This window comes from Ranitomeya imitator, chromosome 2, assembly GCF_032444005.1.
Source record: "Ranitomeya imitator isolate aRanImi1 chromosome 2, aRanImi1.pri, whole genome shotgun sequence".
Classification (NCBI taxonomy): Eukaryota; Metazoa; Chordata; class Amphibia; order Anura; family Dendrobatidae; genus Ranitomeya; species Ranitomeya imitator.
In genome coordinates, this window is record NC_091283.1 from 325060076 (window position 1) to 325086113 (window position 26038).

At 47.3% G+C, this 26038-nt stretch overlaps 1 protein-coding gene across 2 annotated transcripts in view; it reads right to left on the reverse strand.

Moving 5' to 3' along the window:
- LOC138663523 (oocyte zinc finger protein XlCOF22-like) overlaps positions 1-8729 on the reverse strand; it is a 55034-nt gene extending 46305 nt beyond the window's left edge. For both annotated transcript variants that reach the window (XM_069749764.1, XM_069749762.1), the window contains exon 1: positions 8673-8729. The gene's annotated coding sequence lies outside the window, so the exon portion shown is untranslated. The remainder of the gene's footprint in view (positions 1-8672) is intronic.
- Between the last annotated feature and the right edge of the window lie 17309 nt (positions 8730-26038).

The window sequence follows — 26038 nt, forward strand, 5'->3', positions numbered from 1 at the left end:
TGTGGCTCTACTGTGCGAGTGTGGCTGAGTGTGGCTCTACTGTGCGAGTGTGGCTGTGTGTGGCTCTACTGTGCAAGTGTGGCTGTACTGTGTGAGTGCAGCTGAGTGTGGCTGTACTGCGTGTGGCTGAGTGTGGCTGTACTGTGTGAGTGTGGCTGTACTGTGTGAGTGTGGCTGTACTGTGTGAGTGCGGCTGAGTGTGGCTGTACTGTGTGTGACTGAGTGTGGCTGTACTGTGTGAGTGTGGCTGTACTGTGTGAGTGTGGCTGTACTGTGTGAGTGCGGGTGAGTGTGGCTGTACTGTGTGAGTGCAGCTGAGTGTGGCTGTACTGTGTGAGTGCGGCTGAGTGTGGCTGTACTGTGTGAGTGCGGGTGAGTGTGGCTGTACTATGTGAGTGTGGCTGTACTGCATGAGAGTGGCTGTACTTACTGCCTGAGTGCGGTGCTGGCTATAATGGATACAGCACCCCTGCAGCCAGCACAGCGAGGGCTGACTCTGCCCACTTGTGTCACTGGTCACATGCTGGTGACATCATCAAAGGTCCTCGAGCTCTGCTGGGCTCTACATCTACCCTGACCGCAGCTGCAGAGCATGGAGCCCCCATGGCCGCTATATTATGGGGGATACACGGGTGTGTGGAGCCCCCATGGCCGGTATATTGGTGGGGGGGATAAGTAAGTACGGCTGCGTCACTCTGGTCCAGACTGCGCAGGCACGGTGCGTCGCGCTTGCGTAGTCTATAAAGGCTTCGGACAGAGTGACGCTCCCACCGTTATATTATAGACTAGCTATTGAACCCGTTCTACGCCCGGGTGGCGAGCATCTATATTGGTATATGGTCTCCATCCTGGTATGTGCTGCTCCATCCTGCGTCCCCATCCTGTCATGAGCTGCTCCATCCTGCGTACCCATCCTGACGTGCTGCACCCATCTTGCGCCCCCATTCTGTCATGTGTTGCACCCATCCTGCGCCCCCATTGTGACATGTGCTGCTCCCATCCTGCGCCCCCATTCTGACATGTGCTGCTCCCATCCTGCACCTCCATTCTGACATGTTCTGCACCTCCATTCTGTCATTTGCTGCTCCCATCCTGTCATGTGCTGCTCCCATCCTGTGCCCCTGTTCTTTCATGTGCTGCTCCCATCCTGCGCCTGTTCTGTCATGTGCTGCTGCCATCCTGCACCCGTTCTGTCATGTGCTGCTGCCATCCTGCGACCGTTCTGTCATGTGCTGCTGCCATCCTGCGCCCGTTCTGTCATGTGCTGCTGCCATCCTGCGCCCGTTCTGTCATGTGCTGCTGCCATCCTGCGCCCGTTCTGTCATGTGCTGCTGCCATCCTGCGCCCATTCTGTCATGTGCTGCTGCCATCCTGCGCCCGTTCTGTCATGTGCTGCTGCCATCCTGCGCCCGTTCTGTCATGTGCTGCCCCCATCCTGTGCCCCCGTTCCTTCATGTGCTGCTCCCATCCTGCGCCCCCGTTCTGTCATGTGCTGCTGCCATCCTGCGCCCGTTCTGGCATGTGCTGCTGCCATCCTGCGCCCGTTCTGTCATGTGCTGCTGCCATCCTGCGCCCGTTCTGTCATGTGCTGCTGCCATCCTGCGCCCGTTCTGTCATGTGCTGCTGCCATCCTGCGCCCGTTCTGTCATGTGCTGCTCCCATCCTGCTCCTGTGTTCTGTCATGTGCTGCTCCCATCCTGCGCCCATTCTGTCATGTGCTGCTGCCATCCTGCGCCCGTTCTGTCATGTGCTGCTGCCATCCTGCGCCCGTTCTGTCATGTGCTGCTTCCATCCTGCGCCCGTTCTGTCATGTGCTGCTGCCATCCTGCCCCCGTTCTGTCATGTGCTGCTCCCATCCTGCGCCACCATTGTATTATATGCCCCCCATAAGACGCTCCAGTGTGTATGCCCCTGTATGCTGCTGCCATATAAAAAAAAAAATACCATACTCACCTATCGTCGCTGGGCGCCGAGTGCTGGGGGCCTGAGCAGGCGGGGACACCGGCGCGCTGTGGGGGTCAGGTGCCGGAGTCACCGCCAGCTCAGGCCCCCAGCACTTGCTATACTCACCTGTCTGTCCCGTTCCAGCGCTGTGCGCCGCCATCTTCCTGGCTCCTCTGGCTGTGACTGTTCAGTCAGAGGGCGGCGCCGGCGCGCATTAAGCGCGTCATTGCGCCCTCTGAACTGTGAACGTCACAGCAGAGGAGACTGGAGACGGAGCCGCACGCAGCGCTGGAACGGGACAGACAGGTGAATATACTCACCCTCCTGGCGGTCCCTAACTCTCCGGTGGAGATCGCGGTGTGCGTTCAGTGTTTACGCATACCGCGATCTCCTGGGAGCGTTACTCTGTGGGGGCCAGACTGCGCCAGCGCTTGCGCCTGCGCAGTCTATAAAGGCTTCGGACAGAGTGACGCTCCCAGCGTTATATTATAGATTACTGATGGAGGTCGTTTTCTAGTATCTTAATATCATTATTTACTAGCTAGCTAGAGAGTATAGTAGATTTATTGTTTTTTTTTCTCCCTATTATCGCTCAGCCCGGTTTATTGAGGCATTTTTAGCAAGGGGGACCTATTTTTGGATTTTTTGCTTATGTGTATCAAAGGTTTAATATTAAAGGTTATATTTTATTAGGGGATTATTTCTTGGTAAGCTGCAAATGAGTAGCCCTGAAATACACACGGAGGACTGTATAGAAACAAAGTCCTCCAACACAAATTCTCAAAATAAATACCAGAAAACAGAGACAATAATGTGCACTCATGGTAGCTAAATACAGCAATAAACAGCTGGACGTGACCACACACAGGGAATCTATACGGTTTATGGTTATTGCTGTATTTAGCTACCTTCAGTTATGGTGTGCACATTATTGTCTCTGTTTTCCCTGGAGGCTGTATACTTTACATGATTCCATTATATTATCTTTATTGATACTCCTTGCCTCCATTTAGCTACCTTCAGTTATGGTGTGCGCATTATTGTCTCTGTTTTCCCCGGAGGCTGTATACTTTACATGATTCCATTATATTATCTTTATTGATACTCCTTGCCTCCATTTAGCTACCTTCAGTTATGGTGGGCACATTATTGTCTCTGTTTTCCCTGGAGGCTGTATACTTTACATGATTTCATTATATTATCTTTATTGATACTCCTTGCCTCCATTTAGCTACCTTCAGTTATGGTGGGCACATTATTGTCTCTGTTTTCCCTGGAGGCTGTATACTTTAAATGATTCCATTATATTATCTTTATTGATACTCCTTTCTTCCATTTAGCTACCTTCAGTTATGGTGCGCACGTTATTGTCTCTGTTTTCCCTGGAGGCTGTATACTTTACATGATTCCATTATATTATCTTTATTGATACTCCTTGCCTCCATTTAGCTACCTTCAGTTATGGCGTGCACATTATTGTCTCTGTTTTCCCCTGGAGGCTGTATACTTTACATGATTTCATTATATTATCTTTATTGATACTCCTTGCCACCAGGTGAAATCTGACACAATTAATACAATATTATGCAAATAGATCTACCCTTAATTGTGCATGACCATTTTTCTATATACCTCACATCCTTGTACATAATTCAACCATTTCTGCACTATGCACTTTATGTTATGTGTATTGATCTTGTTTCCATCTATCTCCAGATTGGTTGTAAAATTACTTCAGGATGTGGTATACTCTGTGCCACCCTAGTCAGGGCACAGATCTACTATTTTTTTTTATGTCCAGTGTTTGCTTCCCTCCCCCCCCCCCCCACCATCAACTGTATGGATAGCTTGCATTTCCAATTTTTTACTGTTTCTAAAACTATGCAAATCAATAAAATTCTTTATTTATTTGGAGAATTTGTGTTGGAGGACTTTGTTTGTTTCTATACATTTGTTTGAGTGGTTAAAAATGGCTCCAGCCTGAGACTTCCCCGTTCTAGATGGTAGAGAGGGTGGTGGTCGACCGGACAGTGAGGGTCCTGCCAGCAGCCTTACAGCATTGGGTGTGGCAAGTGGACCAGGGCATTCTGGACCAGGTGGTAGGACCGATAGAGAGGCATACAGCCACTTAGGACTTTATACGGGACACTGCTCCACTTTGGCTGTCACGTAAGGCCCCGCCGACCCAGGAGTCAGGGAAAAGTCCACAGCCCTCCACCGGGGTCAATAGGGATCATGCCTGTACTGAGGGGATTTCTCGGAAGGAGAGTAACAACCGACCTGTATCCCCTAATTCGGCCCCAAGGTTACCTCGTACCACAGTCATTAAGTGTTGGCGATGCCAAGAGCCTGGACATGTGGTTGCCAATTGCCCCTTAACAGAACCCATGGATTGCGGATATACCCGCCGTGTATTTATGTATACCCAGCCAGTCTGCATTGCTACTACTGACTCTGCTGGTACCGAAACTCAGCTGTGCAAGGTTCTTGTTAATGTTTACCAGACAGACGCTCTCTTGGACTTGGGGAGCTTGGTGATCCTGGTACACAGGTCCCTGGTTGCTGGGCAGCATAATGCGGTGTAACGTAGTCCGCTAATGGTGCATTTGAATGCAAATTCGGACGCATTGCTAGCGCACGCCCACAATGGACATTGCACACAATGGACATTGAGTGACGGACCCGAGACGCAGGCTGCAGCGTTTCCGGGTCCGTCACCGCTAGCGCAGATGGAGCTAGCAGATGCTCCATCTGTGCTAGCGCTCTGCAAAGTCAGCACTTGCGTCAGCACAGTCCGTTTAACGTATGCATTGAACGGACTGCACTAACGCAATGTGAACCTAGCCTTAGACTTAGGGTGCAGACCTCCATGCATTGTGAGGAGCTTTCGTGTATTCGCATCTGCAGCTTCCATCTCTTATTTTGGCCAGCACACTATGCCAGCAGGGTATCTGATAACTGGCAGAGCATATATATATTGATGGCGCAGATTTTATTCTTCCCATTGAGCTGGCTCTTCAGGACCTGCCTTACCCTTTGATGGTATTTGGATGTTGCTGCTTTCCTTGCCTCCTCATCATAGTTACTGTATCCCTGTGGGATGCCGAGGTACTTGTAGCATGACTGTACATCTGCTATGTGCACAGCTGGTAATTCCACTCCATCAGTCTTGACTACCTTGCCTCTATTTATTACCAACTGGCCGCACTTCTCAAGTTCGAAGGACATCCCGATTTCTTCACTGTAGATCCTTGTCAGGTGGATCAGTGATGTCTTGTTAGTTTTTCGCATACAGCTTGATGTCATCCATGTAGAGGAGGTGGCTGATGGTGCTTCCACGCTTGAACTTGTATCCATAGCCAGACTCTGTAATTATCTGACTGAGGGGATTCAAGCCTATGCAGAACAGCAATGGGGACAGTGCATCACCTTGGTATATGCCGCATTTGATGGGCACTCGTGCTAGTTGTCTTGAGTTGACTCCTGATGTTGTTCTCCATAGCCCCAGTGAGTTTCTGAGAAAAGTTCTTAATTTCCTGTTGATATTGTTCAGAGCCAAGCATTCACAGATCCATGTGTGTGCATTGAGTCATAGGCTTTCCTGTAGTCAATCCAGGCTGTGCGGAGATTGGTCTGTCTGGATCTTGAGTCTTAAGCGACTGCTCTATCTACTAGGAGCTGGTGCTTAGAGCCTCTGGTGTCAGTCCCAATGCCTTTCTGAGCTGGATTCATGCACTGGTTCATATGGTTCTGTAGCTTGGTGGCTATGATGCCTGACAGAAGTTTCCATGTTGCTGTAAGGCAGGTTATTGGGCGGTAGTTGGATGGAACAGTTCCTTTGTGAGGGTCCTTCATGGTGGTGGTAGGTATTGATGCAAGTGCTGCTCTATTGGCATCCTCTTGCATACTGTCTGGTGGTGTTTTTTTGCTGAGACTTGGCAGTCGATCTCTGGTATTGATGGTATTCAGTTTATCTAAGATCTTCTGTTTCAGACCAGCTGCAGTTCTCTCTAGTTGCAGGGTTGGATCAGGATCTTCAGGGGGTTGCACATGTTGCTCTTCCAGGTCTTCATGTGGGGTGGATCTGCAGTGCAGTTGATCCATCTCAAGCTGTGATAATAGCTTTCTCTTTATGATATTGAAATGTTGGGTGACTAGTCGTTTCTCAGTTAGTGGACAATCAGGTCTTGTATCCATCCAGAGTTTCCTCATACGCTTCATATATCCTCTCTCATTTGGTCTGCTGTTATAGTAGCATTTCATCAGATCCAGGTTCTCTTGCCTTGTCCATGTATGGTTTAGTCCAGTAGCCCATTTATCATCAGATTGTCCTGATTCCTCGACATCTGATGTGGACCTTGTTAATCCAGGTGACGTCTGAGCCAGCATGACTTTCTTTGCTCGTGACACTCTCATGTTTATTGAGGTAGACACCATAGTGTTACGGACCACTACTGGTACATTATGTCCAACATGGCAGAGCCAGGATTTGAACCCCAGTCTCCCACACTGGTGGCTGTGATTTTACTAAATGTGGCACATGTATTGTAGGCTCCTATTAGGTCTTTAACGAATGTTACCGACTTTTTCAGATGTTAAGAAAAATGCTCGTGTTACCGATCATGAATCCGAATGTACCATATTCATGCAGAATTTGCTTGGTGATCGTTTTCCAAACATATTTGCTCATCTCTAATTATGGCCACCACAACCTGCTCCATAAACACCCGACTCAGTATGGAGGCATTTACAGTCCACCAGAACCCCAGTATAATGGCCCCTACCAGCCACACATTCAGTATGAGAGTCCCAACAGCTCTTCTCTTAATATGATGCCCCCACAATTCCTGATATTTGAAAAAAAACACACACTACTCACCCAACCCGGTTCCTGAGGAGCGCTGCTCTGGTCTGTGCGGTGTGAGTACTGAGGCTCCGTACTACAGGTGTGATGTAGTGACGTCATTGTGCCTGCAGTGCACGGAGTCTCAGACTCAGAAGTGAAGGCTGAATGGAGGATCAGGAGCTTTCCACTCCCTGATTCACTAATCTATTCAGCGGTATCACCATCATGGGAATGTGGATATCGCTGACATTGTGATGATGGGAAGGAGAGGGTGACCAATACCACACCCCACCGAGCCCCGTCAATTCATAGGCATCATGGCAACCGAGTGGGCTACCTTTATGGATGATACACTCCTGCCTATCCAACTATTGTATGGGAAATATCTCATAGTATTTGCGCCAAGAATGAGGCTAAGTGAGTATTTATTAATTAACTATCGGTGGTTGGAGGTAGTCAGTGAGGTGGATGGTACCATATTGTGCATGTAGGGGGCAGTACTGTGGGAACATTAGAAAGTGGGGGGATGGCAGTACTGTGGAAACATTATCCTGTGTCTGTGGGAAGCCACTAATGTGGGAACAAAATACTGTGTGTGGTGGGATGGAGGTACTGTGAGAACATTATACTGTGTGTGGGGGTATAGGGGTACTATGAGAACATTATACTGCGTGTGGGGGTATGGCGGTACTATGAGAACATTATACTGTGTGTGGGGGTACGGCGGTACTGTAGGAACATTATACTGTGTGTGGGGGTATGGCTGTAATATGAGAATATTATACTGTGTGTGGGGGTATGGCAGTACTGTAAGAACATTATACTGTGTGTGTGGGGGTATGGCGGTACTATGAGAGCATTATACTGTGTGTGGGGGTATGGCGGTACTGTAGGAGCATTATACTGTGTGTGGGGGTATGGCGGTACTATGAGAACATTATACTGTGTGTGGGGGTATGGCGGTACTATAAGAACATTATACTGTGTGTGGGGGTATGGCGGTACTGTAGGAACATTATACTGTGTGTGGGGGTATGGCGGTACTATGAGAACATTATACTATGTGGGGGGTATGGCGGTACTATGAGAACATTATACTGTGTATGGGGGTATGGCGGTACTATGAGAACATTATACTGTGTGTGGGGGTATGGCGGTATGGGGGTATGTTCCTACAGTACCGCCATAATAATTATTATTATTATTATTATTATGGCGGTACTGTAGGAACATTATACTGTGTGGGGGTATGGCGGTAGTGCGAAAATACCTTTTTTACGAGAGATGCCAGTACTGTGGAAACATTATAGTGTGTGAGCGGCGTCATATATATTACATAAGGGGTGTAAAAAGGAGGGTCATAGAAAAGACCCCTCAGGGCTGTGCTGCATTTGTATAAAAAGACTGCTATCTGCCGTCCAGACGGGACCATGTGACATCAATGGGAAGAGGGAGGGTTTCCGGAGGGAAGAGTCTAGATGATACACCTGGTCAGGAGACCTTGATGACGCAGTTACTGATATTATAAAGGCCAGAGCCCCAAAGGCAGAACAGATTTGGCGCCAAGCAAAGGAAAGGGGTGCGGGGAAGAATCTGAGGTACCAGCTCATGGTAAAGTGCCCGAGGCAGCTGGTTGTGGGGCAGAACCCTGCTTACAGGGGCATAATAGGGGCATCACACTGTGCGGGGGCCAAGAAAGGGGCCCTGTACTAGGAGAACAATCCGCTCCCTCACTTCCTGTCCTCCATAGTTGGCTCGTATGTATCTATTACAGGAAACAGAACAACGTTATGATTCTTATAAAGTGACAACAACCCCAAAAGAGTCTCAGTGCAGAAGGGGTTAGTGTCCCCGCGCTCAGTAATGGGGAATCTCCACATACCTCCACCTGCAGAGCCGCACTCCACATATATGGCTGCTCTGTGCGCACAGGACCTGTGATGAGGTCACAGGAGGGAGGAGTCAGGGGTCACGTGATCCGCAGTGAAGACGCTACATGGAGACTTCTCCTCAGTCAGTGACATTTCCGCCATTATTCGCCCTCACTACTGGCACAATTATCTCGCGCCGCCTTTTCTACACAATGTTCTGTGTGGACTGTAACGTGTGATTTCTCTGGAGACAAATAGACCCCACACATGAGGGAATTATTACCGGTTACCGGACGTCTAGTATATGGCGGCATATGATTGTGCTATCGCCTCCACACCAGGAGCTAAAATGCTGAAATCTCGCTTATTTACCCCCTTCCAGTGTCCGGCTAAGGCCGGGGACACACACAACGTATAAAAATAGGGTCCGTAAATTACGGCCGTAATACGCAGAAAAGTCCTTCGTAGGCAGGGTGTGTCTGCGTATTTTGCGCATGGCATCCTCCGTATGTAAAACCAACATACGAATTTACAATGGATCCATGGGCTCAAAAAATCATAAAAACATATATACTGTCTATATATATATATATGTATATATATATATATCAGTAGACACATATATGTATATATATTAATATTTCATCCAGCGCGAGATAGCTTTAAAGCCGTTAATTCAATTACCGGCTTTTGCTATCTCCTTCCTAAAACCCGACATGATATGAGACATGGTTACATACAGTAAACTATCTCATATCCCCATTTTTTTTAGCATATTCCACACTACTAATGTTAGTAGTGTGTATGTGCAAAATTTGGGCTCTGTAGCTATTAAATTAAAGGGTTAAATGGTGGAAAAAATTGGCGTGGGCTCCCGCGCAATTTTCTCCGCCAGAGTAGTAAAGCCAGTGACTGAGGGCAGATAGTAATAGCCTGGAGAGGGTCCATGGTTATTGGCCCCCCCCCTGGCTAAAAACATCTGCCCCCAGCCACCCCAGAAAAGGCACATCTGGAAGATGCGCCTATTCTGGCACTTGGCCACTCTCTTCCCACTCCCGTGTAGCGGTGGGATATGGGGTAATGAAGGGTTAATGTCACCTTGCTATTGTAAGGTGACATTAAGCCAGATTAATAATGGAGAGGCGTCAATTATGACACCTATCCATTATTAATCCATTATTAATCCAATTGTTAAAAATTACACACTCATTATTAAAAAGTATTTTAATGAAATAAATACACAGGTTGTTTTAATATTTTATTACACTGCCAATCCACCTGAAGACCCTTGCCCTGTAACAAAGAAAACATAATAAACCAACAATGTACATACCTTCCAAAGATCTGTAACGTCCCACGATGTAAATCCATCTGAAGGGGTTAAAATATTTTACAGGCAGGAGCTCTGCTATAATGCAGCTGTGCTCTTGCCTGTAAAACCCCAGCGAATGAAGGTAATGTAGGTCAATGACCTATATTTACCTTCATTCGCGGTGATGCGCCCTCTGCTGGTTGTCCTCATATGAACTCGAGCCTGGGAGCTTTCCAGGAAAGTTCCCACGTTCGAGGGACAACCAGCAGAGGGCGCATCACCGCGAATGAAGGTAAATATAGGTCATTGACCTACATTACCTTCATTCCCCGGTGTTTTACAGCCATGAGCACCGCTGCATTAGCAGAGCTCCTGCCTGTAAAATATTTTAACCCCTTCAGATGGATTTACATCGTGGGACGTTACAGATCATCGGAAGGAATGTATATTGTTGGTTTATTATGTTTTCTTTGTTACAGGGCGAGGGTCTTCAGGTGGATTGGCAGTGTAATAAAATATTACAACAACCTGTGTATTTATTTCATTAAAAAACTTTTTAATAATGTGTGTGTGTAATTTTTAACCCTTTCATACAATTGGATTAATAATGGATAGGTGTCATAATTGACGCCTCTCCATTATTAATCTGGCTTAATGTCACCTTACAATAGCAAGGTGACATTAACCCTTCATTACCCCATATCCCACCGCTACACGGGAATGGGAAGAGAGTGGCCAAGTGCCAGAATAGGCGCATCTTCCAGATGTGCCTTTTCTGGGGTGGCTGGGGGCAAATGTTTTTAGCCAGGGGGGGCCAATAACCATGGACCCTCTCCAGGCTATTAATATCTGCCCTCAGTCACTGGCTTTACTACTCTGGCGGAGAAAATTGCACGGGAGCCCACACCAATTTTTTCCACCATTTAACCCTTTAATTTAATAGCTAAAGCGCCCAAATTTTGCACATACACACTACTAACATTAGTAGTGTGGAATATGCTAAAAAAATGGGGATATGAGATGGTTTACTGTATGTAATCATGTCTCATATCATGTCGGGTTTAGGAAAAAGATAGCAAAAGTCGGCAATTGAATTACCGGCTTTAAAACTATCTCGCGCTGGATGAAATATTAATATATATACATATATGTGTCTACTGACATATACAGTGGGGCAAAAAAGTATTTAGTCAGTCAGCAATAGTGCAAGTTCCACCACTTAAAAAGATGAGAGGCGTCTGTAATTTACATCATAGGTAGACCTCAACTATGGGAGACAAACTGAGAAAAAAAAATCCAGAAAATCACATTGTCTGTTTTTTTATCATTTTTTTTGCATATTATGGTGGAAAATAAGTATTTGGTCAGAAACAAACAATCAAGATTTCTGGCTCTCACAGACCTGTAACTTCTTCTTTAAGAGTCTCTTTTTTCCTCCACTCATTACCTGTAGTAATGGCACCTGTTTAAACTTGTTATCAGTATAAAAAGACACCTGTGCACACCCTCAAACAGTCTGACTCCAAACTCCACTATTGTGAAGACCAAAGAGCTGTCAAAGGACACCAGAAACAAAATTGTAGCCCTGCACCAGGCTGGGAAGACTGAATCTGCAATAGCCAACCAGCTTGGAGTGAAGAAATCAACAGTGGGAGCAATAATTAGAAAATGGAAGACATACAAGACCACTGATAATCTCCCTCGATCTGGGGCTCCACGCAAAATCCCACCCGTGGGGTTAGAATGATCACAAGAACGGTGAGCAAAGATCCCAGAACCATGTGGGGAGACCTAGTGAATGAACTGCAGAGAGCTGGGACCAATGTAACAAGGCCTACCATAAGTAACACACTATGCCACCATGGACTCAGATCCTGCAGTGCCAGACGTGTCCCACTGCTTAAACCAGTACACGTCCGGGCCCGTCTGAAGTTTGCTAGAGAGCATTTGGATGATCCAGAGGAGTTTTGGGAGAATGTCCTATGGTCTGATGAAACCAAACTGGAATTGTTTGGTAGAAACACAACTTGTCGTGTTTGGAGGAAAAAGAATACTGAGTTGCATCCATCAAACACCATACCTACTGTAAAGCATGGTGGTGGAAACATCATGCTTTGGGGCTGTTTCTCTGCAAAGGGGCCAGGACGACTGATCCGGGTACATGAAAGAATGAATGGGGCCATGTATCGTGAGATTTTGAGTGCAAACTTCCTTCCATCAGCAAGGGCATTGAAGATGAAACGTGGCTGGGTCTTTCAACATGACAATGATCCAAAGCACACCGCCAGGGCAACGAAGGAGTGGCTTCGTAAGAAGCATTTCAAGGTCCTGGAGAGGTCCTTTGGAGGGAGTTGAAAGTCCGTGTTGCCAAGCGAAAAGCCAAAAACATCACTGCTCTAGAGGAGATCTGCATGGAGGAATGGGCCAACATACCAACAACAGTGTGTGGCAACCTTGTGAAGACTTACAGAAAACGTTTGACCTCTGTCATTGCCAACAAAGGATATATTACAAAGTATTGAGATGAAATTTTGTTTCTGACCAAATACTTATTTTCCACCATAATATGCAAATAAAATGTTAAAAAAACAGACAATGTGATTTTCTGGATTTTTTTTTTCTCAGTTTGTCTCCCATAGTTGAGGTATACCTATGATGTAAATTACAGACCCCTCTCATCTTTTTAAGTGGTGGAACTTGCATTATTGCTGACTGACTAAATACTTTTTTGCCCCACTGTATATATATACCTATTCTATGTGCACACATTTATTCTACCTATTCTACTGTAACCTGTCAGTGTGATTTTACTGTACACTGCACTGAATTGCCGGCTTTTCTCTCTAACACCGCTGCATATTTCTCGCAAGTCACACTGCTGGTCCGTGTGTAATCCGTATTTTTCTCGCACCCATAGACTTGCATTGGCGATTCTCGGCCGAGATACGCTGGCAATTGCAGCATGCTGCGATTCCACTCGGATCCTGAATACGGCCGAGAAAATATCGGATGATGGGAGCTGCCCCATAGATTAACAGTGGGACGAGTGCTATGCGATTTTTTATCGCATTGCACTCGTCCGTATTACGGTCTAGTGTGACCCCGGCCTAAGGGTCATATACGGCCATGCCCCTCTCCAGTCGCTGTGGGGGTTTTGTTAATAGGATGGAGGGTGTAATAAAATCACAGCTCACCTTCCCTATCCTTTACCCCTTACACCTGACCTGTTTAGCCAATTACCGGAGATAAATGGTTTTACAGACTTAGGCCGGCGTCACACTAGCGAGTTTTACGGACGTAAGAGAGGTCTAGAAAATACGGATTGCATACGGTAGAATGCTTCTCTATGGCCCAGCTCCTATCAGCCGTATTTTACTGATCCGTATTATACGGTCTTCTACGGTCGTAGAAAATCGCAGCATGCTGCGTTTGTCACCGTATTGCGCAAAGAATCCGCCAATGAAAGTCTATGGGGGCCAGAAAAATACGGATTACACACGGACCAGCAGTGTGACTTGCGAGAAATACGCAGCGGTGTTAGAGAGAAAAGCCGGCAATTCAGCGCAGTGTACAGTAAAATCACACTGACAGCTTACAATAGAATAGGTATATATATATGACGAGCATTTATATTGGTATATGGTCTCCATCCTGGTATGTGCTGCTCCATCCTGCGTCCCCATCCTGTCATGTGCTGCTATATCCTGCGTCCCCATCCTGTCATGTGCTGCTCCCATCCTGCGTCCCCATCCTGTCATGTGCTGCTCCCATCCTTCACCCCCATTCTGACATGTGCTGCCCCCATCCTGTGCCCCCATTCTGACATGTGCTGCTCCCATCGGGCGCCTCCATTCTGACATGTGCTGCACCCATCCTGCGTCCCCATCCTGTCATGTGCTGCTCCCATCCTGCGTCCCCATCCTGTCATGTGCTGCTCCCATCCTGCGCCCCCATTCTGACATGTGCTGCTCCCATCCTGCGCCCCCATTCTGACACGTGCTCCACCCATCCTGTGCCTCCATTCTGACATGTGCTGCACCCATCCTGCGCCTCCATTCTGACATGTGCTGCACCCATCCTGCGCCTCCATTCTGTCATTTGCTGCTCTCATCCTGCGCCCCCATCCTGTCATGTGCTGCTCCCATCCTGCGCCCCGTTCTGTCATGTGCTGCTGCCATCCTGCGCCCCCGTTCTGTCATGTGCTGCTCCCATCCTGCGCCCCCGTTCTGTCATGTGCTGCTCCCATCCTGCGCCCCCATTCTGTCATGTGCTGCCCTATTCTGTCATGTGCTGCTCCCATCCTGCGCCCCCGTTCTGTCATATGCTGCTCCCATCCTGCGCCACTGTTCTTTAATTTGGTGCTCCCATCCATATGCCCCATATGCTGCTCCATAAAGGTTTATGGCCCCCATAAGATGCTCCATAGTATATGCCCCCGTACACTGCTCCATAAAGGTTTATGGCCCCCATAAGATGCTCCATAGTATATTCCCCCGTACACTGCTCCATAAAGGTTTATGGCCCCCATAAGATGCTCCATAGTGTATGCCCCGTACGCTGTTCCATAAAGGTTTATGGCCCACATAAGATGCTCCATGGTATATGCCCCCGTACACTGCTCCATTATGGTTTATGGCCCCCACAAGATGCTCCATAGTATATGCCCCGTACACTGCTCCATTATGGTTTATGGCCCCCATAAGATGCTCCATAGTATATGCCCCGTACGCTGTTCCATAAAGGTTTATGGCCCCCATAAGATGCTCCATAGTATATGCCCCGTACACTGCTCCATTATGGTTTATGGCCCCCATAAGATGCTCCATGGTATATGCCCCCATACACTGCTCCATTATGGTTTATGGCCCCCATAAGATGCTCCATAGTATATGCCCCGTACACTGCTCCATTATGGTGTATGGCCCCCATAAGATGCTCCATAGTATATGCCCCGTACGCTGTTCCATAAAGGTTTATGGCCCCCATAAGATGCTCCATGGTATATGCCCCCGTACACGGCTCCATTATGGTTTATGGCCCCCATAAGATGCTCCATTATGGTTTATGGCCCCCATAAGATGCTCCATTGTATATGCCCCGTATGCTGCTGCGATCTTGTAGATTGTGAGCCTTCGCGGGCAGGGTCCTCATTCCTCCTGTACCAGTTGTGACTTGTATTGTTTAAGATTATTGTACTTGTTTTTATTATGTATACCCCTCCCACATGTAAAGCGCCATGGAATAAATGGCGCTATAACAATAAATAATAATAATAATAATATATAAAAAAAAAAAATACCATACTCACCTATCGTCGCTGGGCGCCGAGTGCTGGAGGGCCTGAGCAGGCGGGGACACCGTCGCGCTGTGGGGGTCAGGTGCTGGAGTCGCCACTAGTTCAGGCCCCCGACACTTGCTATATTCACCTGGCCGTGATCCAGCGCTGCTTGCCGCTTCTTCCGGGTCCTCTGGCTCTGACTGTTCAGTCAGGGGGCGGCGCGCATTAAGCGCGTCATCGCGCCCTCTGAACTGTGAACGTCACAGGCAGAGGACCCGGAAGAGAGCCGCACGCAGCGCTGGAACGGGGGACAGGTGAATATACCGGTACTTACCCTCCTGGCGGTCCCTGCCTCTCCATTGGAGATCGCGGTGTGCGTTCAGTGTTTACGCATACCGCGATCTCCTGAGAGCGTCACTCTGTGGGGTCCAGACTGCGCCGGTGCTTGCGCAGTCTATAAAGGCTTCGGACAGAGTGACGCTCCCAGCGTTTTATTATAGATGTCATTGAGACACATACATGTATATATATTAATATTTCATCCAGCGCTAGATAGCTTTAAAGCCGGTAATTCAATTGCCGGCTTTTACTATCTCCTTCCTAAACCCGCCATGATATGAGACATAATAATAATAATAATCTTTATTTATATAGCGCCAATATATTCCGCAGCGCTTTACAGTTTAACAGTTTCAAACACAAAAGTCATAAGTAACAACGTTAACAATACAATAATTAGAGCAAAATAAGACGACCCTGCTCGTGAGAGCTTACAATCTACAATGAGGTGGGGGAGATACAAAGTACAGGTGTGTATTTACAATGATGTATTTACAATCATGGTCCAGCCATCTTCAGGGGTTGGGGAATAGATGGGGATAGTGAATGGGCTACACACACACACAAACATAACATAACTTTGATTAGTGAACGTGATAGGCCGCTCTGAACAAATGTGTTTTGAGCGAGCGCCTAAAACTATGCAAATTATGGATGGTCCTAATATCTTGGGGTAGAGCATTCCAGAGGATTGGCGCAGCACGGGAGAAGTCTTGGAGTCGGGAGTGGGAGGTACGGATTAGTGCAGAGGTTAGCCGAAAGTCATTTGCAGAGCGCAGTGGTCTGTTAGGCTGATAGACAGAAATGAGGGAGGAGATGTAAGGGGGTGCCACACTGTGGAGAGCTTTGTGGGTGAGAACAAGTACTTTGAATTGTATCCTGTAATGAATGGGCAGCCAGTGTAACGACTGGCGAAGAGTGGACGCGTCCGAGTAACGATTAGCCAGATGGACGACCCTGGCTGCTGCATTAAGGATGGACTGGAGAGGGGAAAGTCGAGTGAGGGGGAGGCCAATTAATAGAGCGTTACAGTAGTCCAGGCGAGAGTGGATCAGGGCGACCGTGAGGGTTTTAGCTGTCTCCATGGTGAGAAAAGGACGGATTCTAGAGATGTTCTTTAGGTGTAAGCGGCACGAGCGGGCAAGAGATTGTATATGGGAGGTGAAGGAGAGATCGGAGTCAAACATAACACCCAGACAGCGCGCCTGCTGCCGGGGTGTTATTATGGTGCCACCCACGGAGAGGGAAATGTCAGATTTAGGGAGGTTAGTAGATGGTGGGAGCAGAAGAAGTTCAGTTTTGGAGAGGTTGAGTTTCAGATAGAGAGCGGACATGATGTTGGAGACTGCGGACAGACAGTCAGTGGCGTTCTGTAGTACAGCGGGGGTAAGGTCAGGGGATGACGTATATAGTTGTGTGTCGTCGGCATAAAGATGGTACTGAAAGCCAAATCTGCTGATGGTCTGTCCAATTGGGGCCGTGTAGAGAGAGAAGAAGGGGGCCAAGGACTGAGCCCTGAGGTACCCCAACAGTGAGAGGAAGAGGAGATGAAGTGGAGCCAGAGAACAGAACACTGAAGGAGCGGTCAGAAAGATAGGAGGAGAACCAGGAGAGAGCAGTGTCCTTAATGCCTAGTGACTGGAGCCTAGAGAGCAGGAGAGGGTGGTCAACAGTGTCAAAAGCTGCAGAAAGGTCGAGAAGAATGAGCAGAGAGTGGTCACCATTACGTTTTGCTGTCAGAAGGTCATTGGTCACTTTGATGAGTGCAGTTTCTGTCGAATGTAGGGGGCGGAAACCGGACTGTGAAGGGTCTAGCAGGGACTGAGTGGAGAGGTAACGGGTAAGGCGGGAGTATATCAGGCGCTCCAAGAGTTTAGAGATGAAGGGGAGATTGGAGACCAGTCTGTAGTTGTTTGTGCAGGATGGGTCGAGGGTGGGTTTCTTTAGTAATGGAGTAATGATTGAGTGTTTGAATGAGGAGGGGAAAATGCCAGAGGAGAGGGAGAGATTAAAGATTGTAGTTAGGTGACTTGTGACAACTGGAGAGAGAGACTGGAGGAGATGTGAGGGAATGGGGTCGGTAGTGCATGTAGTCGGACGAGAAGAGGAGAGGAGCCTGGAGACTTCTTCTTCTGTGATGGGATCAAATGTGGAGAGTGAGCCAGGGGCAATGAGGGGAGGGATGGGAGTCACTGAACTTAGTTGTTGGGAGCGGATTTCCTGACGGATATTGTCTATTTTCTCTATAAAGTGGGAGGCCAGGTCACCAGCACAAATATCTGTGATAGGGGCTTGTGCTTTTGGCCTGAGGAGGGAGTGAAAGGTGTCAAAAAGTTTCTTGGGATTGTTGGATAGTGAGGAGATCAGAGTAGTAAAGTAGGTCTGTTTAGCGAAGTGAAGGGCAAAGTTATAGGTCCTTAACATAAATTTGAAGTGTATGAAGTCTTCTGGTGTGCGTGTTTTCCTCCATAAGCGTTCAGTACACCTAGAGGATCGCTGGAGAAATCGGGTTTGCGATGTGAGCCAGGGCTGTTTTATTCTGTGTTTGGAGGTCCTGAGGGTGAGGGGAGCTACTTGGTCAAGGGTGCTTCTAAGAGTGTCATTGAAGTGATGTACCGCCAGATCAGGACAGGAAAAGGAAGATATTGTGGACAATGATGAGCGTAGGGAGTCTGAAAGTGTAAGAGGGTTAATGGCTTGTAGATTTCTGACTGAATGGTGTGTAGGAGGGTGCTGGGGTGAGCGAGGATATGTGAGTGTGAAGGAGAGAATGTTGTGGTCAGAGAGGGGAAGCGGTGAGTTATCTAGGAAGGAGATTGAGCAGAGCCGGGCAAAAACCAGGTCCAGGGTGTTACCGTCCTTGTGTGTCTCAGAGGTTGAGAGCTGTGAGAGGCCGAGAGAAGTGGTTAGTGACAGAAGCTGGGATGCAGATGTGGAAGTGGGGCTGTTAATGGGGATGTTGAAGTCTCCCAGGATAAGGGTTGGTAGTTCTGAGGACATGAAGTGCGGCAGCCAGGCAGAGAAATGGTCCAGGAAGCGGGTGGGTGAGCCTGGGGGCCGGTATATGACCGCTACTCTGAGGGAGAGGGGGCGAAAGAGCCTGATGGTGTGGACCTCAAAGGAAGGGAATGAGAGTGATGGAACTGAGGGGATGACCTGGAAAGTGCATTGTGGGGACAGGAGTATGCCAACTCCACCACCAGGTCTGTTTGTGGGTCTCGGGGAATGTGAGAATTGTAAGCCACCATGGGTAATGGCAGCAGGAGAGACAGTGTCAGAATCCTGAATCCAGGTTTCCGTGAGGGCCAGCAGATTCAGAGAGTTTTTCAGAAAGTAATTGTGTAGGAAAGGAAGCTTGTTACATACAGACCGTGGATTCCAAAGGGCACAATTAAAAGAAGGAGGGGATGAAGGAGTGCAATTAATATTAGTAAGATTATTAAGGTTTCGATGTGAGGTAGGGTATGGGTTGAGGTTGGTGGATGGTGGACCGGGGTTTGGGGAGATGTCTCCTGATATCAGCAGGAGTAGGAAGATAAAAAGCAAGTAGCTTTTGGGATTGTAAGAGGTTTTTTTATGCAGTCTGTTTGGGTAAGATGGACTGAGGTTTTTCAGGAAGGTGAGAAGTGCATGGGAGCTGTACATGGGAGAGGGAAGGAGAGAGGAGCTGATGTATATGAGTCGTGATGGAGGGGGGATTGGGCGGTGAATGTGGATTGCAAGGGAGCATAGGAGGATAGGAATAATGCACATGGATAGAGGGGAGTGCAGAGTGTGGGTTGGTTTACATACAGTAAACCATCTCATATCCCCATTTTTTTTGCATATTCCACACTGCTAATGTTAGTAGTGTGTATGTGCAAAAACTTTGGGCACTCTAGCTATTAAATTAAAGGGTTAAATGGCGGAAAAAATTGGCGTGGGCTCCAGCGCAATTTTCTCCACCAGAGTAGTAAAGCCAGTGACTGAGGGCAGATATTAAGAGTCTGGAGAGGGTCCACGGTTATTGCCCCCCCCCCGGCTAAAAACATCTGCCCCCAGCCACCCCAGAAAAGGCACACATCTGGAAGATGCGCCTATTCTGGCACTTGGCCACTCTCTTTCCATTCCCGTGTAGCGGTGGGATATGGGGTAATGAAGGGTTAATGTCACCTTGCTATTGTAAGGTGACATTAAGCCAGATTAATAATGAAGATGTGTCAATTCTGACATCTATCCATTATTAACCCCTTTCTGACATTAGACGTACTATCTCGTCGAGGTGGGGTGGGCCCCTATGACCACCGACGGGATAGTACGTCATATGCGATAGGCAGCGCTCACGGGGGGAGTGCTGCCGATCGCGGCCGGCTGTCAGCTGCCTATCGCAGCTGACATCCGGCACTATGTGCCAGGAGCGGTCACGGACCGCCCCCGGCACATTAACCCCCGGCACACCGCGATCAAACATGATCGCAATGTGCCGGCGGTACAGGGAAGCATCGCGCAGGGAGGGGGCTCCCTGCGGGCTTCCCTGAGCCCCCTCACAGCAACGCGATGTGATCGCGTTGCTGCGAGGGTCTCCCTACCTCCCTCCCTGCTCCAGGCCCGGATCCAAGATGGCCGCGGCATCCGGGTCCTGCAGGGAGGGAGGTGGCTTCACAGAGCCTGCTCAGAGCAGGCACTGTGAAGCCTGCAGTGCTCTGAGACAGATCGGTGATCTGACAGAGTGCTGTGTAAAAAAAATTTTAAAAAAATATTCCTAAATAATAATAATAAAAAAATATTATTCCCATAAATACATTTCTTTATCTAAATAATAAAAAAAAAATTAAAGTACACATATTTAGTATCGCCGCGTCCGTAACGACCCCACCTATAAAACTGGTCCACTAGTTAACCCCTTCAGTAAACACCGTAAGAAAAAAAAAAACGAGGGAAAAAACAACGCTTTATTATCATACCGCCGAACAAAAAGTGGAGTAACACGCGATCAAAAAGACAGATATAAATAACCATGGTACCGCTGAAAGCGTCATCTTGTCCCGCAAAAAACGAGCCACAATACAGCATCATCAGCAAAAAAATAAAAAAGTTATAGTCCTGAGAATAAAGCGATAACAAAATAATTATTTTTTCTATAAAGTAGTTTTTATCGTATAAAAGCGCCAAAACATAAAAAAATGATATAAATGAGGTATCGCTGTAATCATACTGACCCGAAGAATAAAAGTGCTTTATCAATTTTACCAAATGCGGAACGGTATAAACGCCTCCCCAAAAGAAATTCATGAATAGCTGGTTTTTGGTCATTCTGCCTCACAAAAATCGGAATAAAAAGCGATCAAAAAATGTCACGTGCCCGAAAATGTTACCAATAAAAACGTCAACTCATCCCACAAAAAACAAGACCTCACATGTCTCTGTGGACCAAAATATGGAAAATTATAGCTCTCAAAATGTGGTAACGCAAAAAATATTTTTTGCAATAAAAAGTGTCTTTTAGTGTGTGACGGCTGCCAATCATAAAAATTCACTAAAAAAAACGCTATAAAAGTAAATCAAACCCCCCTTCATCACCCCCTTAGTTAGGGAAAAATTAAAAAAATGTATTTATTTCCATTTTCCCATTAGGGCTAGGGTTAGGGTTAGAGCTAGGGTTAGGGGATTAGGGTTAGTGGTGTGTCAGGGTTAGAGGTGTGGTTAGGGTTACTGTTGGGATTAGGGTTAGGGGTGTGTTTGGATTAGGGTTTCAGTTATAATTGGGGGGTTTCCACTGTTTAGGCACATCAGGGGCTCTCCAAACGCGACATGGCGTCCGATCTCAATTCCAGCCAATTCTGCGTTGAAAAAGTAAAACAGTGCTCCTTCCCTTCCGAGCTCTCCCGTGTGCCCAAACAGGGGTTTACCCCAACATATTGGGTATCAGCGTACTCAGGATAAATAGGACAACAACTTTTAGGTCCAATTTCTCCTGTTACCCTTGGGAAAATACAAAACTGGGAGCTAAAAAATATTTTTTGTGGGAAAAAAAAAGATTTTTTATTTTCACGGCTCTGCGTTATAAACTGTAGTGAAGCACTTGGGGGTTCAAAGTTCTCACAACACATCTAGATGAGTTCCCTGGGGGGTCTACTTTCCAATATGGGGTCACTTGTGGGGGGTTTCTACTGTTTAGGTACATTAGGGGCTCTGCAAACGCAATGTGACGCCTGCAGACCATTCCATCTAAGTCTGCATTCCAAATGGCACTCCTTCCCTTCCGAGCCCTCCCATGCGCCCAAACGGTGGTTACCCCCCACATATGGGGTATCAGCGTACTCAGGACAAATTGGACAACAACTTTTGAGGTCGAATTTCTCTTCTTACCCTCGGGAAAATACAAAACTGGGGGCTAAAAAATAATTTTTTAGGGATTTTTTTTTTATTATTTTCATGGCTCTGCGTTACAAACTGTAGTAAAACACTTGGGGGTTCAAAGCTCTCACAACACATCTAGATGAGTTCCTTAGGGGGTCTAGTTTCCAAAATGGTGTCACTTGTGGGGGGTTTCTACTGTTTAGGTACATTAGGAGCTCTGCAAACGCAATGTGACACCTGCAGACCATTCCATCTAAGTCTGCATTCCAAATGGAGCTCCTTCCCTTCCGAGCCCTCCCATGCGCCCAAACAGTGGTTCCCCCCCCACATATGGGGTATCAGCGCACTCAGGACAAATTGGACAACAAATTTTGGGGTCCAATTTCTCCTGTTACCCTCGGGAAAATACAAAACTGGGGGCTAAAAAATAATTTTTGTGGCAAAAAATTTTTGTTTTATTTTTACGGCTCTGCATTATAAACTTCTGTGAAGCCGTTGGTGGGTCAAAGCGCTCACCACACATCTAGATAAGTTCTTTAGGGGGTCTACTTTCCAAAATGGTGTCAATTGTGGGTGGTTTCTACTGTTTAGGTACATTAGGGGCTCTGCAAACGCAATATGACACCTGCAGACCATTCCATCTAAGTCTGCATTCCAAATGGCGCTCCTTCCCTTCCGAGTTCTCCCATGCGCCCAAACAGTGGTTCCCCCCACATGTGGTATAACATCGCACTCAGGACAAATTGGGCAACTAATTTTGGGGTCCAATTTCTCCTGTTACCCTCGGGAAAATACAAAACTGGGGGCTAAAAAATAATTTTTGTGGGAAATTTTTATTTTATTTTTACAGCTCTGCATTATAAACTTCTGTGAAGCCCTTGGTGGGTCAAAGAGCTCAAAACACCTCTAGATAAGTTCCTTAGGGGGTCTACTTTCCAAAATGGTGTCACTTGTGGGGGGTTTCAATGTATAGGCACATCAGTGGCTCTCCAAACGCAACATGGCGTCCCATCTCAATTCCTGCCAATTTTGCATTGAAAAGTCAAACGGCGCTCCTTCCCTTCCGAGCTCTCCCATGCGCCCAAACAGTGGTTTACCCCCACATATGGAGTATCAGCGTACTCAGGACAAATTGTACAACAACTTTTGGGGTCCAATTTCTTCTCTTACCCTTGGGAAAATCAAAAATTGAGGGCGAAAAGATAATTTTTGTGAAAAAATATGATTTTTTATTTTTACGGTTCTGCATTATAAACTTCTGTGAAGCACTTGGTGGGTCAAAGTGCTCACCACACCTCTAGATAAGTTCCTTAGGGGGTCTACTTTCCAAAATGGTGTCACTTGTGGGGGGTTTCAATGTTTAGGCACATCAGGGGCTCTCCAAACGCAACGTGGTGTCCCATCTCGATTCCAGTCAATTTTGCATTGAAAAGTCAAATGGAGCTCCTTCGCTTCCGAGCTGTCATGCGCCCAAACAGTGGTTTACCCCCACATATGGGGTATCGGTGTACTCAGGACAAATTGTACAACAACTTTTGGGGTCCATTTTCTCCTGTTATGCTTGGTAAAATAAAACAAATTGGAGCTGAAGTAAATTTTTTGTGAAAAAAAGTTAAATGTTCATTTTTATTTAAACATTCCAAAAATTCCTGTGAAGCACCAGAAGGGTTAATAAACTTCTTGAATATGGTTTTGAGCACCTTGAGGGGTGCAGTTTTTAGAATGATGGCACACTTGGGTATTTTCTATCATATAGACCCCTCAAAATGACTTCAAATGAGATGTGGTCTGTTATGACCTGGTGGTTAGGAGCACCAGGAATGACCTGATGGTTAAACTCACAGGACAAGCTCTGGGAAGTGGGAACTTTGCTGACCGCAATCCCTAATCACACACACTAGAAATAGCCGTGGAGCGTACCTAACAGGCCTAGATGCCTCGGACACAGCCTAAGAACTAGCTAGCCCTAGAGATCGAAAATAAAGCCTACCTTGCCTCAGAGAAATTTCCCCAAAGGAAAAGGCAGCCCCCCACAAATATTAACTGTGAGTTAAGATGAAAGTCACAAACACAGAAATGAAACAGGTTTAGCAAATGGAGGCCAGACTAACTAAATAGACAGAGGAAAGGAATCTTTGCGGTCAGCACAAAACTACAAAAGACCACGCAGAGTGTGCAAAAAGACCCCCGCACCGACTCACGGTGCGGAGGCGCCACCCTGCATCCCAGAGCTTCCAGCTAGCAAGACAAAATCATGAAAGCAAGCTGGACTAGAAAACCATGAACAGAAAATAACAAACGGGGACTTAGCTTCTTGCAGGAAGAGACAGGTCTCCAGAAGATCCAAGTGCAAACTGAACCAGCACAGGAACATTGACAGCTGGCCTGGAGTGACGATCTGAGTGGAGTTAAATAGAGCAGCCAACCAAAGGATAAACCACGTCACCTGTGTAAGGAACCTCAGAAGCAGCAGCTTCACTCACAGCCACCAGAGGGAGTCCATGGACAGAACTCGCCGAAGTACCATTCACGACCACAGGAGGGAGTTCAACAACAGAATTCACAACAGTACCTCCCCCTTGAGGAGGGGTCACCGAACCCTCACCAGAGCCCCCAGGCCAATCAGGATGAGCCAAATGAAAGGCACGAACCAGATCGGCAGCATGAACATCAGAGGCAAAAACCCAGGAATTATCTTCCTGACCATAACCCTTCCACTTGATCAGGTACTGGAGTTTCCGTCTCGAAACACGAGAATCCAAAATCTTCTCCACCACATACTCCAACTCCCCCTCGACCAACACCGGCGCAGGAGGATCAACGGAGGGAACCATAGGTGCCACGTATCTCCGCAACAACGACCTATGGAACACATTATGGATGGCAAAAGAAGCTGGAAGGTCCAAACGAAATGACACAGGATTAAGAACTTCAGAAATCTTATATGGCCCAATAAAACGAGGCTTAAACTTAGGAGAGGAAACCTTCATAGGAACATGACGAGATGACAACCAAACCAAATCCCCAACACGAAGTCGGGGTCCAACACAGCGCCGGCGGTTAGCAAAACGTTGAGCCTTCTCCTGGGACAATGTCAAATTGTCCACCACATGAGTCCAAATCTGCTGCAACCTGTCCACCACCGTATCCACACGAGGACAGTCCGAAGGCTCAACCTGCCCTGAAGAGAAACGAGGATGGAAACCAGAATTACAGAAAAAAGGAGAAACTAAAGTAGCCGAGCTGGCCCGATTATTAAGGGCGAACTCAGCCAAAGGCAAGAAGGACACCCAATCATCCTGATCAGCAGAAACAAAGCATCTCAGATATGTTTCCAAAGTCTGATTAGTTCGTTCGGTTTGGCCATTAGTCTGAGGATGGAAAACCGAAGAAAAAGACAAATCAATGCCCATCTTAGCACAAAAGGACCGCCAAAACCTCGAAACAAACTGGGAACCTCTGTCCGAGACGATGTTCTCCGGAATGCTATGCAAACGAACCACATGCTGGAAAAACAGTGGCACCAAATCAGAGGAGGAAGGCAATTTAGACAAGGGTACCAAATGGACCATCTTAGAGAAGCGATCACAAACCACCCAAATGACCGACATCCTTTGAGAAACAGGGAGATCAGAAATAAAATCCATGGAAATATGCGTCCAGGGCCTCTTCGGGAGCGGCAAGGGCAAAAGCAACCCACTGGCCCGAGAACAGCAGGGCTTAGCCCGAGCACAAGTCCCACAGGACTGCACAAAAGAATGCACATCCCGTGACAAAGAAGGCCACCAAAAGGATCTAGCCACCAAATCTCTGGTACCAAAGATTCCAGGTTGACCAGCCAACACCGAACAATGAACCTCAGAGATAACTCTACTAGTCCATCTATCAGGGACAAACAGTCTCTCCGCTGGACAACGGTCAGGTCTATCAGCCTGAAACTTCTGCAGCACGCGCCGCAAATCAGGGGAGATGGCAGACAAAATTACCCCCTCTTTAAGAATACCCGCCGGCTCCGGAACACCCAGAGAGTCAGGCACAAAACTCCTTGACAGGGCATCAGCCTTCACATTCTTAGATCCCGGAAGGTATGAAACCACAAAATCAAAACG